This window comes from Triticum urartu, chromosome 5A (genome assembly GCF_056163025.1).
Source record: "Triticum urartu cultivar PI428250 chromosome 5A, HENAU_Tu73, whole genome shotgun sequence".
NCBI classification, from domain to species: Eukaryota; Viridiplantae; Streptophyta; class Magnoliopsida; order Poales; family Poaceae; genus Triticum; species Triticum urartu.
The window spans coordinates 179,444,059-179,448,718 of NC_141877.1; positions in this window are offsets into that span (position 1 = coordinate 179,444,059).

The window sequence follows — 4,660 nt, forward strand, 5'->3', positions numbered from 1 at the left end:
CTGGTGGCCAAATGGGTTAAATCCATCTGAAGCTAAGCCAAGTCTAATGTTTCTCGGGTCAGCAGCAAACTTTTTGTGTTTCTGATTGAAGCTTTTCCACTCACTACCATGTGATGGATGGCTCATTACATTATGATCTATGTACTCCTGGTTCCTAGAATGCCACAGTACATCCTCTCTTGTTTCAGCATCATGAAACAACCTCTGCAATCTTGGTGTAATTGGAAAATGTCTCAGAACATTATAAGGAATCCTCTTCATAGCATCGCCATCTTTCCATCTTGATGATTTGCATTTCGGGCATTCACTTAAGTTGGCATAATCCTTCTGGAACAGAACACAATTACTCTTACAAACATGGATCATATCATATCCAATTCCAACTGCACGAAGGAAATTCTTCATTTTACTGTAGGTGTGTGGCAGCTCAGACGCATCTGGGAAAGCTTTGCGGAAAGCAGCCAACATCGCATCGAATGATTTGTTGGTCATTCGCTCAGATGTCTTCACCTGAAGAAATGTGACCATAGCTGAGAATACTGACAGCTTATTTCCTGGGGTGACAGCCACGTTGCATTGTTCCAACATGCTGGCCCACCGTTTTTCTTCTGCAGGTGAAAGTTCACGGAATGCACGAGCATTTCGCAGCATTGTTTCAATGTTGGACAAACTCATTGGCTCCGCCACCACCTCCTCCTCCTCCTCCTCCTCCTCTTCCACCTGAGCATCAGGCAGATCAAGATGGTGATCTGCTGCTTCCACGTAGTCAATAACATTGACATTCACAGCTTCACCATGATGAAACCACCTAGTATATGTGACCGACATCCCATACAAGCGTAGATGATTTTGCACAGTTGACCGGGGTCTTGTAACTGAATTCATACAACTGCTACATGGGCAGAGCACATCTGATTTTGGACCACCGTACTCTGCTTTGATAAAGTTCATGAAGTTTTCAACCCCCTCGACATATGCAGCGGAGAATCTTCAAGCAGAAGTTATCCAGTCATGTCATCTGTTAGACATAAAAGTTAGTTCTTCTATTAGATATTATAGGAAAAACATATATGCTTTTTTATGAAGTCCAGAAAAAATACCTAGGTCAATGTCTAAAGCTATGGCAAGATATTTGGACGAGCAGATCTAAGTAACGAAATATATGTAAAGCTAATTCAGCAAATAGATTTCAGTGCTAAATTATGGTAGGCTGTTTCAGCAGTCAATGAGGCCGAGCACACATCCATCGAACTATCGAAGGCCATCACAGCAACAAAGATCGAGTATAAAACGGTGTAGAGCTATTTCACCTAACAGATTGGCTACTAGACCATGGCAATCTACGTCACAATAAATATATGGCAGGATATTTTAGCAACTAGTCGGCCTTGGCATGCCATCTCAGCTAAGAAGATTGAGTGCAGAACAGGGCAAGGAAGCTTCTTAAGCAGATCATATTGACTGTAAACTACTTCGGTAGATAGTGAGATTAACAACGTCTATTAGCTAACATTCAGCGCTACACCGACATGCGCGGGGCGTCAGTCTAGAATGTGCGTACCGTGGGAGAAGCTGACCGTCGTGCTTCTCCACACGAACGTCGCCAGCGGTGGCGGCGCTGACCGCGGTGCACCTCCACAAGAACGTCGCCAGCGGTGGTGGCGCGACTAGAGGACGGCAGTCTACGAGAGCGTACTGTGGGAGCGAGAGGACCGAACGTGTGTGGGGTGCAATGCGACCGCGATAGGGGTGCTGTGAGTGTACCGCCTTTTTCCTTTTAAACTAGGTGCTTCGCCCCCTCAAAAAAAACTTGTTGCTTCACGCGATCCATTGATACTACTACTAGTAATCTGGTAATCCCGACAAAAACGATGCGGCTGGGTCTTTTCCCGCGCGATATGCTGGGAGGTTGGCTTAGTTGGGTTTTTGAGGACAAGGAATGCTACACCTACGTAATCCCAGTTACGTAATTAATGTAATGTGAGACGTGTGAGCTGTTGATTGTAGATTGGGGGGAGGGAGGGGCCCACCACCATGAAAATCAGGGGAGGAGAGAGAGGGAGAGGCAATTTACGTTAACCCTTTCGTAGGTTCCCGTAGATGTAGAAAGATGTGAAATGCGTGAATGTGTAGTGGACGTACTATTGGAGTGCCTAAGATAAATTGTGTATGTATAGACCCTATGTGCTTATTTTACTTCGCATGTTAGCTTTGTCTCGGTTCAATAAAAAGCAGAGTTGGTGATGATGGTGTGCCTGTCATCCTGCAATATAGGTCGTCCGATCTATATCTAACGGATACGAAGGAAACTATGACAATTTACCCACACTCCTCTCCACATTTGCAGATAAGGCCTACCTTCATTCATCCTTTTCTCCCACAAGATCATGATCTTCGGTGCAACGCACGGGCATCTTGCTAGTACTCCTACAATATACTATATTATTGTGAAAGTTCATATACATCGGCCGAGATTAATGCAAACACAGCAGATTTTTATTACATTTCGAACTTTTATAGGACAGAAAAATAAAAGAAAACCGACCCTAAACCTATTCTACGGTGGCGACCGATGTCCTCCATCTGCGATCTCTATGTACAGGGGTGGGGTTCAAGACCCGTGAAGTGAAGGTGCGGTCTCCGACGAGGAAGAGTAGAACACGGGATACAGACCGGCCAGTTGGCACACCATGCATGCCCTGCTGCCTCCCATGCCCTACGGCGGCAAGTAGGATGCATGGCTGACGGTGCTCCCGTCGTCGGCCGCCAGCGTGGCCACCACTTGTGCGGCCGCGTCTGCGTCCGGCTACGCCGCTATTGCGTAGCGAGAGGCGACTTGAGCGAGGGCGGCGACCTCGAACTTCATCCCTGAAGACAAGCTCTCCCGCAAAGCGTTCACGCTTGCGGTCATGGCGGATGTGGTGCCAGGTAGGAGGACGATGCGCTATGGTGTGGAGGTTAGCTGGGCATCGCCGCTTTAAGTAGCACATTCCGGTGAGGCCAAGCGTCCTAGTGCGTCATTAAGTCGCCGGAGTTGGTTCCTCGGGCAACGAGCCTCTTAACGATGGCATACGGATGGATGACATGAATGCGGGCAGCTGGCGCCGGCTGGGAACGCACCTCGTGACGACGCGAGGGACGAGGGTTTTTGGTGTGCCAGGGTAGTCAGCTGCGGTCGTGGCAACGTCGGAGATGCCCTTTGCTCACATGCGATCCCCACATGTTATTGAAAAAGCAAGACGACCTGGCATGGTCTCAGGTCCTGAGGATGCAGTTGGCCGCGCTACACCACTCCGCGGACGCGTCCCGGCACCCCGTGCATCCTCGACGAGCCAGGTGTTGGGGTGTGTTTGGATTGTGGCCAAAGTGCACCTTACCAAAATTTTGGTCATGACCCAAAGATTGGTCTTTGTTTGGATGGTTGCCATTTTTTGGCGTGCCAATGAACTCTAGCCAATTCTAGTTCATTTTTCTTGCCAATGTCGGCCAAATGATGGGCAACCAAAACCTCAACCAAAATTTTGGCCACCCAATGCTTTGATGGGGCAAACTTGGGCACAAACCAAACATACTGTTGGTCGTGCCACCGCACTAACGCCACCCTTGGCACACTAAAACCGACCGTGTCTAGCGACGATGAGCGTGTCGCTCACCGTGGTCGCCGTGTCCAGAGGCGGTGCTGGAGCTGCGCCACATAGTTGGCCCGCACGACCCACATGAACGGTTGCTGGTGGCGAGGAGGTCATGGGCCAGCTCCTCCATTGTACTAGTATGCGCTACGTCGTCCCGACAGGTGTGCCCCACATGTCGGTTTCCCTGTTTTCTCGGCCATATTCGAGCGTTAGTGCTCCATGTTGCGCATTAGGCCCATATAGGCCAAGCGAGACAACTTATTGTTTATTTGAGCCGTTCAAGTATAATCATGTGGCATTTGCTTATTTCTCATTCCTCTCCAACCCTCCTCTCGATCGATCATGTTGCCCTCCGGTCGAGTCCATCCTCCCGGATGCCTCATTTGAACATTCCGCCTAGTATCATTCTCACGTTGGCCTAGACCATGCTTGTATTTCCAATGTTTGTAATTTGTCCGACATGCATATAAACAAACGGTTCGTTTAAAGTTTCACTTTGCCTCCACTACGTGTCGCTTCGCGTCTTAGTTTTGACATCCCATTCGGTTCATGCCTCGACACATGTTGACGAGATCGATTGATGTTCAGAGATCAATTGCATGTCGTGCAAGGAGATAAAGGTTTGGTCTGTTTCTATGATAGAAATGACCTGCGGGGGGGGGGGGGGTTCTGTGGGGATCAGAGGGAGTATATTGTACGTTCATAAGCGAAACGAACGTATTATAACCACCCTAGTCCTCTTTCAATAGATCTCCGGACCCCGAGATGAAATCGAGAGAGAACGAGTGGGGGCATGTGTGATACCTAAGGCGGATTCAAAATTTTGAACCGGTGATCATAGCATCCACAAATCATATATAAAGGGTATTCAATGTTCATTTCGTTTTTGAACATACAATATACTCCCTCCTATCCTTTCTAGTTTACATATAAGTTTTATGTGTAGTTAAAGTATCTCTGCTTTGATCAAAAAAAGTATCAACATTCAACAACGCCCAATCAATATCGTTAGATTCGTAAGTACTCCT